Below are 13,666 nucleotides of genomic sequence, written 5' to 3'. Positions count from 1 at the left end.
AGTTCTAGTATAATATATTTTACAATGAATACCCGTTTATCATCTGCATTTCTTGTTGGTGTACTAATTTTAATGGCCAGTAGTGTACGTATAGGTTCTGAAATCTCTACCTCCTTCCGATTATGAGCTTCATACGAACTAAATTCAGCTTCATTGTTCAGTACCACTGGACTGACGAGTTTCATGTCAATTATCTGGCGGTATTTGCTTTGAGGTTCCGTCATTTTCACAAGGTCCATCCTTATACTGTTATCTTTACTCTCTAAAACTAATATTCCTGCCTCGACGTCTGTTATAGTTTCCTTCTTGTACACGAGATCCCATCCGCAGATACAAGAGAACGGTAATTTGTTCAATACCATGAAGGTGCTTTTCAGTACTCCCTTCTGGACTACTACATCGACCCGTATTTGAAACTTTAGAGTCTGTGACTGTTCCCCAAAAGCTCCACTAACATTACATTTCTGAACGCGAAAAACCGGAATCTTACTTTTTAAACAGAGCCACGCGTACAAATAACAGCTCAGCACGGAGTTAGTATCTCCACTATCTACAATTAAACCTACATCTGTATCATTGACAGATGCCTCAGTCATGGCGTGAACCGTATTGTCTTTGATTGATTTACACTTTCTGGGTTCTTTCCTAAGGTTATCCTGTAATTTTATGCCGTCGTTACTTCATAAAATTAGTACTCGGTTTCCAACATAGCCGCCCTCATTCTCTGCGAGCAACCGCGTAAGGCAAAGATTGGTCGTTTCTAGTTGTCCGTATGGGCCTTTCTGCTACGGGATTCTTCCGTAACATTTACTATGCGTACAGTACGACCGCTTTGCGACCTCGATTTTGATGTACTTGGGATCGCTGACGTGTTATTACTCAGGCTGTTTAATTGTTGTTGCATCTGTAATTGCTGTTCAGTAAAGACAGCAGCAGCAGAAGGCTGCCAAGAACCTTGACTGCAGTTGTGACGCCACTGATTATTCATGTTTTGATCATCACGGTGGCAATTCCCTATATCACAGTTACCATTATACCGAGTGATCAGAAAGTCAGTACAAATTTGAAAACTTAATAAACCACGGAATAACGTAGATAGAGAGGTAAAAATTGACACACATGCTTGGAATCGTCTTCTTCTTCAGTAGCTCTACAGCCCTTGGTGATCCTTGGCTTCTTCAACAATCTTCCTGCACACTTCTCGGTTATTTGCTGCTCTTTTCCACCCCCGGACTCCCATATTGCTGATATCCATTATTACCTCATCGATCCATCTTCTTCTAGGTCTCCATTTTCGCCTAACTGAATGGATCATACCTTTCATCATTTTCTTTGGAATTCTATCCTCTGCCATTCTCTCCAAGTGTCCTAGCCATCGTATTCGCTGTGATTTAACAAATTTTACTATGTCCCTGCCTCGTATTAACTCTTGTAATTCAGCATTGTAGCGTATTCTCCAGCCTTCTTCCTCCCTTATTGGCCCATAGATTTTGCGTAGTATTTTCCGCTCAATGCTTCTTAGAGCATTTTTATCGTGTTCTGTCAACGTCCATACCTCTGAGCCGTATGTGATAGCTGGGCGGACTAGGGAATTATATATTAGCAATTTAGATTTTCTTGTAACAAGGCTACTTTTGAAGAGCTGCATATTTGCAAAGTAAGCTCTGTTTCCTGCTTGTATTCTTTCCCTTATAGCCTTTCCGATACTGTTATCATTTGTTATTAGGGCTCCCAAGTAGTTAAAAGAGGACACTCCATTGAAGCATTTCCCATTTATGTTTAGGTTTTTAGGGGTTCTTCTGGCCTCAGATTGTGACATTACCATATATTTTGTTTTGTTTACATTTGCTATGAGGCCAATTTTTAAGGCTTCTGTTTCCATTGCCCGGTATGTTTCTAGGAGTGTATTGGTATTTCTTCCTACTATAGCAATGTCACCAGCGTATGCACATATCTGGCTAGTTTTCATAAATATGGTGCCTCTTTTGTTGATTTTATTTACTGCACTATGTAGGGCAATGTTGAATAGGACAGTGGAGAGACTATCCCCTTGCTCCACACCTTTATTAAAGTCAAAGCTTTCACTTGTTTTGCTAAGGACCTTTACTTTTTCTCTTGTCTCTGTCATTGTCATTCTAATTAGCCTTATTAATTTAGCACATATACCAACTTCTTTCAGTACTCTGTATAGTTCTTGCCGATTTATGCTGTCAAAGGCTTGTTTGAAATCGATGAATAAGAAATGCAGTTCTATATCATATTCATAGAACTTTTCCATCATTTGCCTTATCACAAATATTTGATCAGTTGTTCCTCTGCCCGGTCGAAAGCCACACTGATATTCCCCTAGTATGTCTTCTCCACACTTCCGGTCTCCCAGGCTGTGCACAAGTCAAAAAACAATCGAGCCCCTGGGAAAGACAGCATAATTGCTGAATTAATAAAAACTGGTGGTGAGGCTGTAATAAAGGAACTGCACACATTAATATCAGATATATGGGAACCAGAAACTATGCCAGATAATTGGAAAATTGGAATAATAGTCCCCATTTATAAGAAAGGGGACAGAACAGCATGTGAAAACTATAGAGGTGTAACACTTCTAAGTTCAGGTTATAAGATCTTCACAAGTATATTAAACGAAAGGATACATGCTTGGAATGGCATGGGGTTTTATTAGAACAAAAAAAAGTATTGATAGACGCGTGAAATATCTCTTGCGCGCGTCGTTTGGTGATGATCGTGTGCTCAGCCGCCACTTTCGTCATGCTTGGCCTCCCAGGTCCCCAGACCTCAGTCCGTGCGATTATTGGCTTTGGGGTTACAGCTACATCTACATCTACATGACTACTCTGCAATTCACATTTAAGTGCTTGGCAGAGGGTTCGTCGAACCACAACCATACTATCTCTCTACCATTCCACTCACGAACGGCGAGCGGGAAAAACGAACACCTAAACCTTTCTGTTCGAGCTCTCATTTCTCTTATTTTATTTTGATGATCATTCCTACCTATGTAGGTTGGGCTCAACAAAATATTTTCGCATTCGGAAGAGAAAGTTGGTGACTGAAATTTCGTAAATACATCTCGCCGCGACGAAAAACGTCTTTGCTTTAATGACTTCCATCCCAATTCGCGTATCATGTCTGCCACACTCTCTCCCCTGCTACGTGATAATACAAAACGAGCTGCCCTTTTTTTGCACCCTTTCGATGTCCTCCGTCAATCGCACCTGGTAAGGATCCCACACCGCGCAGCAATATTCTAACAGAGGACGAACGAGTGTAGTGTAAGCTGTCTCTTTAGTGGACTTGTTGCATCTTCTAAGTGTCCTGCCAATGAAACGCAACCTTTGGCTCGCCTTCCCCACAATATTATCTATGTGATCTTTCCAACTGAAGTTGTTCGTAATTTTAACACCCAGGTACTTAGTTGAATTGACAGCTTTGAGAATTGTACTATTTAGCGAGTAATCGAATTCCAACGGATTTCTTTTGGAACTCATGTGGATCACCTCACACTTTTCGTTATTTAGCGTCAACTGCCACCTGCCACACCATACAGCAATCTTTTCTAAATCGCTTTGCAACTGATACTGGTCTTCGGATGACCTTACTAGACGGTAAATTACAGCATCATCTGCGAACAACCTAAGAGAACTGCTCAGATTGTCACCCAGGTCATTTATATAGATCAGGAACAGCAGAGGTCCCAGGACGCTTCCCTGGGGAACAACTGATATCACTTCAGTTTTACTCGATGATTTGCCGTCTATCACTTTGTAAGTAGCGTGAATATAAGTAGCGTGAATATAAGTAGCGTGAATAAAAGGAAGCTATGTGCAAGAAGCATGAAGCGCCCTTCGAATGTATCCTGATAGCTAAAAGAGCTACGCGCACTTTGAATAAGAAAATGCTACTTGACACTGAATTCAATATAAAAGATAGGGTCGCCACCAACTCTAGCCACACGACAAAGAAGAGGTAGCACTGAGTTGGAAAATTACTTAATTTATTAATAACAAAAACTCACAAAAGAACATTCATTGTAAAGTCATTGATAATGAATGGGAGGTAGTTATTAATATGATCCAGGCATTCTTCCCGTGAATCAAATATTGAGTAAAGTAAAGAGGTCGTGAACACCATGCGTAAGTGCAGCCTGCAGCAAGATTCGTGAAAACACGATCTATTCCAGCGCATTTGTTTCAGATAAAAAAAGGGACACTAATCACTACACCTGTGCACATGGAAACGCTAGAGGTGGGCCAACAAGGAAAACTACAAGGTAAATGGTGAAGGTAACGGCGACGTAACATCGGTACACAAGATAAGATTGAAGGCAAAATTATTTATTCCTTAAAACATTGATGTAGTGCATCTATAGACTGCTGTTGCATGCTAACTATGTACAATTGCTTGTGAAATACTATACGTTTCACAACAGACTCGCGTGCCCACTCGGTCCGTGGAGACAATTTCTATGGACCGTGGCCAAATTTTAATCACATGAGACAAAGAAAATTCACAAATACACAAAAATTACCAAGATCTGGAAAAGATTAGAAGCATACACACACAGTTGTAGGCACATAAACATTCACACTGAACCGAGGGCACTTCAACATATGCAACTCCCTTGTGCTGCGTTCCTCTCACGGATCAAAGTCAAGACTGCATTGGGAATCAAACTGAAAGTCTACAAAAGCCTTGCATTCCCTGCTGCAACCCAGCAAGTAAATCTTTATAAGACGAAATTCGCGACCAAAAGCTAAAAGCTCCCCTCTCTATGTGACAACGCGCCACGCGGTCAGTCCAACTCACCCTTCTTCGACTGGAGCACAGCTGCGTACGCTTCCCGTACCGGCGGCAGACTGCCTCCCGCTTCTCCAGCCTCTTCCACGCTCCGCGTGGACCGGAAAACCCCAGGATGCCATTTCCGCCACCAACCTAACGCAGGTGGATTTCTCCCAAGTAGCGGAAACCTCTTTGCCGACTTGACCACTACGAGAGTTGGCAATGAAAGGTGGCTACAGGACCCTTTCATCACCCCAAACGTCCCGGAGAAGACTGTGCCGCGAATTTTCTCGCCATGCTAGGAGATTCGCCAACAGTCTTCGAAACAAACATACCCTAACGAGTAACAATTGCAACAGTAAACAGCAGCACAAAGGAGTTGATTAATCTCTTATATCCAAGTGAGCTTTATCTGACCTTAATCAATAATTGTGACCTCATGCGGTCCGCAAAGCAAACAGAACAAATTAAATTAAGCGTGATATACTACGCTAACATCATGTCATCTGACCTACTATGACCACAACCATGAGATATTATTTTAAAATTGCTTTAACCAACTATCAAAAGTTAACATAGAGACATAGGTGAACAGGTACATAATATATATAAATATATAAACAAATACAATGATGCAAAATCATTATCACGAACCAAAGCAGTATCATCTGGTGCTGACATATGTAAAGTGAAAGTGCAAAATACAATATTCACAACAAATACAGTGATACAAAATCATTAATGAACCCAGTGGTATGACAGCTGGTAAATAATCACCTATGGAAAATAAGACATGAGTACAAAAACACATCCAGAAATCAACTCGTTGACACGCTGTCATTTTTCAGTTTCGCCACATGGTTGTTTCACTGGATATTCTCTTTAGGAGCTGGGGTGGGCGTCTCTTCTAAAGGCGGCTTGGTGGATAAGCTACTAGGGGACCACAACACTGAACTGGGGAGTTCGCAGCGGCGTTGATTGTAACGTCCGTTGTAACCCAGGTTGTTCATCCTAGACAGCACCCCGCGACGTTGCCTCGTGCCCGTTTCCACCCTCTGCGTCCATACTGTGGGATGGTTCGGCGTTGCAAATTTGCAGGACATCGCCACTTGTGGGCCCTGCCTTATCATCGAGAAGGCGGCTTGGCGGTCGTCGTCCGTGTGTTGTGGAGGAATGTGTTTTACCGACACACGCCCCCGTCTCCTGTCGTGTCAATGGGGAGACACGCGCTCTTCTGCGTCGCATCGAGGTCGACGTAAACTCGTGCGGGTGTCGGGCTTGAGACCCGCTTATCACCTCTTTGCACCGTCTCAGCTGATGCGTCAGTGGTGGGACCCGCGTCCCTCCGGGCAGTGGGCGTTACCTCACCGCAGCAGCCGTCTGGACTAGCGGCGCTCAGGGATCGGCGGCCTCGCCTGGTGTGCGTCATACTTCCCCTTTCGCTTTTCAGATGACTAGCGCATGGGGTGGAACGCCGGCCATCAGCTGGCGCTGCCGTGGTGACACGCCTGCGGGCTCCGGTGTGAGCCTGCGCCTGGGAGAAGACCAGCATCCCCTCCCCTCTGACGGGGAAACAGCTGCGACCGCTCGCCGCATCACTGCTTCGCCGTTGATACCAGGGTTCGGCAACGCCTGCCGGTGGACCAAGCCCTGTGCTTTCTGATGCGGAGGCTCCCTAGGCGGCCTTGCACCCACTTAAGAACTGCGCTCACAGGGATCGTTACAAAATATCATGTGTACAGATTACCACAAAATCTTCGGAGTTTCTCACTCCTGATCAATACATGGAATAGTGCCCAAAATTAACTTGACAAAAAGGGCCTTCTTAACATTACTAATAAAAAAACAATGAAGAAAATTAAATAACCAATATTCAAACAGACAAAAAATCCTTTTTATAAAATATAGTTCCAGCATTACATCTGCTGTCAATCATTCAGGGTAGATCTTGTACAAGGTTTGGTCAGGATTTGGATAGGATTTGGCGCCGCTGCTAGCTACAGACACAAAACTCTACCTGCTCCTAACTACGCCCTCACACACAATCTACACAGCTCGTACTAGTCACCATCACCATATAGCCCGACTACAATTCCCACATATAAACAAAATATTCCTTTCAACACCAATACCCATATCGTTGTTCATTGACTGCTCCTCCAAGGTTTGCAGAACATGTTTGCTGATCTGTGAAAAATTTCCGAGACTTCTTTTCTATGGACATTGCATAATAAAAGTTATGATTAATGAGACACAGAAGTCACATCTGGAATGGTAACTGTTTCAACATCTATTCATCAGACTAATGCAAAAGGTCAGTGGGCATAAAAATGAAAATAAAAATCATCCTATCCTATTAGCAACACATAAACACTTCGTCCTATAAGTACATAAAAAAATACTGTCAAAAGAAATCCATTGTCCAGGGCCATGAGTACCCAACTTACTGCTATCATAAGATACTCATGATGATTACACACTTACTCACCACATGTCCCCAGGGGTCCTCACCTACCGCCATGTTATTTTAGCTTGGAGGTAGTCGCATTGATTCTCTATTAAATATCAAGCTGCTTGAGTTTATAAGCTGTTTCCATATACATCTTCTGGGGTTTCACATCCTGGTGCCCTCAACCGTACCTAGTAGTATGTGGCGGCAAGTTACACTTTCCAAATGTCTTATAAGATGGCAACTCTGAAAATCAAACACTATTAATCTCCTTTCATACACAAATCCTTCACCTACAAGTCACCAAGTCGCTTCATCAACATCGCAGTACATTTGAAAAAATCTCACTGAATCATGCTCACCTAAGGGGAATAAGAACACTAAAACTGTAATTTATCATCAAGAATCACCTTACGACCATTGACTCGCCACCCCAACACACCCGATACCTTTTTAGTCATCAAAGAACGAAAGCCATCTTACTGTAATAGGAAACGCTTCATATGAGCCTCATAATCATTCACATTCAGATGTTTTGAAACTGCACAACACTACTCCTTTCTGCTGACAAGAAGAAATAACTACACACATATTTGGGGACCCTTTACAATACACAGAAAATATACACTTTAATTTTAATCACACCAATGTGAATCAAAACATTGGAAAATATGCACTGTAATTTTACTCACAAAAGAATGAATGCGAAAAAGCATATGGCAATACGTCATTCCGACCTCCGAGGGGCAAGATCTTCTGCTTCTTATTCAATGTAAGGTTTTACGTTGGAGATGTGGTGCAGGCCCTTCGACTTTCGAGAGCGGAGTGTTTCTACTTCAAGCGCATTCGGATGTGGAATCCGCTTGATTCTGTACGGCCCGTTGAATAAGAAGAAGAACTTCTTTGACAACCCAGCCCGTTTATTAGAGAGCTTGTGCGAGCGTACAAGTACTTTCTGGCCCACGTGAAAAGTTATATTCCGCACCTTCTTTTTGTAGGTTCTTATCCGAGCCTCGGCGGCACTCTTTATATTTTTCAGGGCAAGCTCCACAATTGCAGATCTTCGTAACCTGGGTTCTACTGGCCAGGGAACCACCTCTTTTATTTTACTCGGAGGCTCCTTGTTTTTCAGGACCAGAATCGGTGGCAACGTCGTCGAGGAATTTGGCAACTCATTTAGTATGTTCTGGAAACCGGCTAGTTTCGTGTCCCACGTCCGGTGGTCACGGTGGCAGTATAATCTACACAATTTTCCAATCTCCTTCATCCACCTTTCACAAGGATTTGCTGAAGGGCAGAAAAGGGAGATAAAGATCGGTTTCACTCGCTTTCTCCGAAGCATATGCTCCCAGTGACGTGACCTGAATTGTGGCCCGTTGTCCGAAATCACACGCTTCACAGTGCCAACCTCCCGTAAGAAGTGATTTGCGAACGCGGCAGCTACTGCCTTCCCGGTGGCCCTACGCAGCGGGGTGAGGCAGATGAATTTTGACGTCAGCTCTACTGCCACAAAAATGTACGCAAATCCGTTCCTAGAACGCACTAGCGGACCGAATAGATCTACTGCTGCGAGATCCCTGAGTTTATTGGGAACGATCGGGTGTATTGGTGCCGCAAACGACACAGTGGGCGGCTTGGCTTGCTGACAGGGCTTGCATACCCTAATTACTTTACGTATACGCCGAAGCATATTATTAAAGTAACAGGTTTCCCGCAGCTTCTCCAAGCATTTCCTCGCACCAAAGTGACCGTAGCTCAAATGCACGTACCACACGAGCTTGTTCACCAGTTCCTCCGGAATCGCTAACAGCCACCTGGAATCATCCAGAGCTCGCCTCTTAAATAGGATGCCATTCCGGATAATATAATACTGCCTGATGGCCGCGTGGGATTTATCATGCCATTTCTCTTTGATGTCACGCAAGACTTCGTCCTTGTCTTGTTCCGCCCCGATATTACCTAGTGACGTAGTGACATAATTCTCGAATGCCACATTTTGAAGGTATAACACACTGAAATTGTTTTCATCAATAGCGTTATCCTCAGCATGGGTGAGCCCGATAGGCATCCGAGATAGAGCATCAGCAATGATGTTCTTGTGCCCCGGAATGTACTCTATCGTGAAGTGGTATTCCTGGAGGAACACCGTCCACCGTCCGAGTCTACCGTGATTGATTTTGGCGCTCATTAGGAATTGTAGTGCTCGGTGGTCACTGTACACCCTGGTCGTGCGCCCGAACAAATAGTAACGGAACTTCTTGAATGCCCAGACAATCGCCAGGGCTTCAAGCTCCGTGACAGAGTAGTTCCGTTCACTCCGCGAGAGCACACGGCTGGCGAACGAGATAGTTTTCCAGGTGGACGGGTCCTTTCCACCATCCGTCTGGAACAACACCGCTCCCAGCCCCGTCAGTGAACTATCTGTCATCAGGCAAAACTCCTGATTCAAATCCGGATGGGCGAGCAATGGAGCGTTAACGAGTGCATTCTTTAATTCGTCAAATTCGCTCTGTGCTTGTTCGTCCCACATCCAAACGGTGTTCTTACCCGTCAGTGCACATAAACGAGGGGTGGACAAAACATTGAGATTTATAAATCTCTTGTAGAAATTGCAAAGCCCCAAATAACCCCTGAGCTGACGCTTTGACGTGGGCGTTGCGCACTCCGCAATTGCTGAAATTTTTTCGGGATCCGGATGAATTCCATCCGCCGACACAATATGACCCAGAAACTTTATGCTTTCACATCCCGAACTGGGATTTGTCCAGATTCACGGTCACCCCCGCTTTCTCGAATACTTCGAGCAATCGATTTAGAACCCGGTTGTGTTCCTCCCATGACTTCTCTGCAATTAGAATGTCGTCCACATACACAGTTACGCGCGCTCTTAGGTCGTCAGGTAGTATGCTATTCAGGCCTCTTATGAAGGCGGCTGAAGAAACATTCAACCCGAAAGGGAGACGTTTAAACTGGTAGCAGCTCCCATAGCAGAGGAAGGCAGTGTATTGCCTGCAAGACGAATCGAGCATAATTTGCCAATAGCTGTTTCGGAGGTCAACGGATGACAAAACTTTCACGCCATGAAACCTTTGCAGCAGTTCCTCCAATCCTTCTGGCCTATCTGTCTCAGACATGATTACCGTATTTATTTGCCGCGAGTCCAACACCAAACGCACGGACTTGTCCCGCTTTGGCACAACGAGTAATGGCGAGTTGTATGAACTCCTAGCTCGCTCTATTATACCTTGCTCCAGCATCCTACTTATTTCGGCTTCCACACTGCTCTTGTGCACCAGTGGGATGGGGTAGGGCTTAACAAAGAAAGGAAGATGCTCGCGCACCGTAAAGCGGTACAGAAATCCATCAATTGCCCCCGGTGAATCCGAAAATACTCGGGAATGTCTTCTCAGAACGCGACACAGTTCCATACGATTCGCTTCCGAGGCTCCCGCACCAGCAATACACCTTTTCATCGCGCTCGTGCAAACATCGTTCCTACCATACTCATTAGGTTGTGAATCTAGGTCACTAATCAGATTGACCAAAACCTCCTGCCCAGGTCGCGACTCAGTCCTAACGTGAAATTTCAGACAGCTCACCTCAGACTCCTTGCGCAAAACACATTCCTCGAAAATTAGACTGACAGGGTTGCTCCCGGCAATGATAGTCATAACACCGCCAGCCACGTCGATTACGGCGCGGTGGGCATTCATGAAGTCAGTCCCCAATATCATCGCCACGCTCATCAGCGGCATCACAAAAAAATTGAATTCAAACTCATGTCCTTGACAGACGAAGTTTACTCGAGTCTGAACTTTAATTTTAACACTTTTTCCATATATCGCGCCCCTGACTGTAGTTCCTCTCACCTGGAAAGTTGGCCAACTCCCCGTTTCCTCAGACTTCCGAAACGCCGCCTCACTAATCAGCGAAAAGGGGCTGCCTGTATCGAGCACACATCTAAGGCTGACTCCCCGAATGTAAACAGACACGACTGGGTTTACCGCAGGCACACCAATACTGTGGTCCTCCCTCAACAAATCTTCCCTAATATCGTCTTTCTCTATCAAATGCACATCAATATCACTGGTCCTCATTAAGTTGTCGCCAACCGAGTCAGCCAACAGTCATTGATCCCTTTGATTAGAGGCATTTGTCGGATTGTGCCGCGGGTTTGCGGGACGAATTTCAACACCCACTGGCAGACCACCCGTACTGTTTACGGCACCCCTGTTGTTGCTTGTTCGATAATTATTCTGGGGTCGGTCACGACTACCGTTCCTAGGTCCGCTGTAATTGCGCCTAAATCTCTGCTCATTACCATATCTTCTAAACTCCCACGGGTGTCTTTGATTTCCTCTAGGCGAATGATGACCATTGGCATAGTTCGTTCTGCCCGCGTTCCGTGAGGAGTCGCGACGCTGCCAACGCTCGCGCATTCTGTAACTCTCAGGCGAGTCATTACGTCTGTATTGCCACCTGTCTCTACGGCTGCGGCTTCGCTTGCGCGGCCGCTGCTCGTAGGCGCTCTGACCGTAATTCTGCGTGGTGCCATTCGCATCGCACTCAAGCTCTAAAAGGAGACTGCGAAACCCCTCTACGTCATCCTTACATCTTCCTGCAAGGATAACGTGCCGCAACTGCATTGGAAACTTTCCCAGCCAAATACGAATAATTTCTGCAGGTTCATAAGGATCGTCAAGATGTTCATTCGCCTGCAGCATGTGCTCGAACATCTGCACAGGGCTGGAGAATTTTGACCTGTTTAATTCTGGTAGCATAATGAGTCCGTGTTTTACACGACTTTGCGCTGCCACTGACCAATATATCGACAGGAAGTGTTGACGAAACTCCCCAACAGTGTAGCAATTGCGTGCAATTGACCTCATGCGCGCCGCTGGCTCACCTTCGAGGTAGCCGCACATATACTCTATTTTGTGCGCACTGGGCCACGTAGGAGGGAGGGAGAACTCGAACTGCTGTAACCAGGCCCGCGGGTGAATCCCCGTAGCCGAGTCACGGAAGACTTCAAACTTCCTCACGGTCAGAAAATGTTTAAAGTCAAATTCGTGAGTTTCCCTTGGCGAACGTTCCTGAGGGGATCCGCGCCGTTCCCACCTGGTACGAGATCCGTGATCATGACGATGATCAAATTCGCCATCGTTCCCGGAATCATCGTCGGAATAATGGCCCTTTCGTTCATTTCTTTCAACTTCATGGGCCTTTAACCCTTTTAGGTGAAGTTCTAAACGGGCCATGCGCTCACATATTCCCTCGGTAACCCCTCTTTGTTGTATTTTTATTTCACACTGTCCACGCGGACATTTCGCTATCGACCGTATTTCGTCTGCATCCGCTGATGACGAGGTAATCGTTTCCCTATTATTGTCAGACTTACGCGCCACTGCGTCTGAGATCCTGGCTATTTCTTCTCGCATCTCTTGGTGGGCCGTGTCTTGCTTTGTTTGCGTAAGCCCTTGCTCTCGCTCGAGAGCTATTATCGCCTGGCTGAGGGTTTCTACCTGCGCGCTAAGGTGGACCGGGCACTTAGCCGCAGTGTCCTCTATTCGGGACACAAGAGCCGCGTGGTCACTCTGGCATTGTTCTGCTAACGCGCGGAGATCCCTGGCGGAATTTCGTCCTACTCGGGACGCAAGAGCCGCTTGTTCACTCTGGCATTGTTCTGCTAGTACACGTATATTCCCAGCGAACCTTTCTTCTTGCTCCATCACCCGCTTGCTAATGACTTGGTGCCCCTCTTCTAAGGCGGAGATGCGTTGGTCAATGATCGCCAGTTTCTCCCCAACACCCTGTACTATTTCACTAGTCAATCTTTTATTCGCTTCCTCGATATGCCTCCTAATTTCTTCTGCTTGTTTTTTATTACTGTCTAGTAATTGTCGTAGCATAGCCTGTAATGAATTTGCATCTATCGAATGATTCGAAATCACTACAGCGGGCTCAGGATGGACAACACTTGTATTTGCGTTTTCCGCGTTTCGTTCCTGGTCGGACTCGACGTTTTGACCTCGTCCTTGTTCAGGGTTATTGTCTGGCAGGTTTTTCCGATCGCGGCTCCCTGAACAGCTACGCGTCTCCATCATAAGGATAGTTAATCCGTGCACCAAAATACAACAAGAATAATGCCAAAGTCTCCTAATGGACTCACAGTCCCCACAAAGCACCCAAGATTTACTATATGACACCGATACACGCCACAGGACAAGAGTCAACCCACACTTGTAACACAATTGAATACTAAATCACAATATCTATACAGCAATACATATACAAGATAAAACATGTAAGAAAATGCACACCTATATCATAAATTCACGTAAATTCTGTATCACAGAAAGACAATATACCAATTAGCACATCCAACCGAAAATAACTAATCCTCACTGCGCATCAGAAGAT

The sequence above is a fragment of the Schistocerca cancellata genome, chromosome 5, assembly GCF_023864275.1.
Source record: "Schistocerca cancellata isolate TAMUIC-IGC-003103 chromosome 5, iqSchCanc2.1, whole genome shotgun sequence".
Taxonomy (NCBI): domain Eukaryota; kingdom Metazoa; phylum Arthropoda; class Insecta; order Orthoptera; family Acrididae; genus Schistocerca; species Schistocerca cancellata.
The sequence above is the reverse complement of the archived record's forward strand: the minus strand, read 5'-3'. Positions refer to the sequence as shown.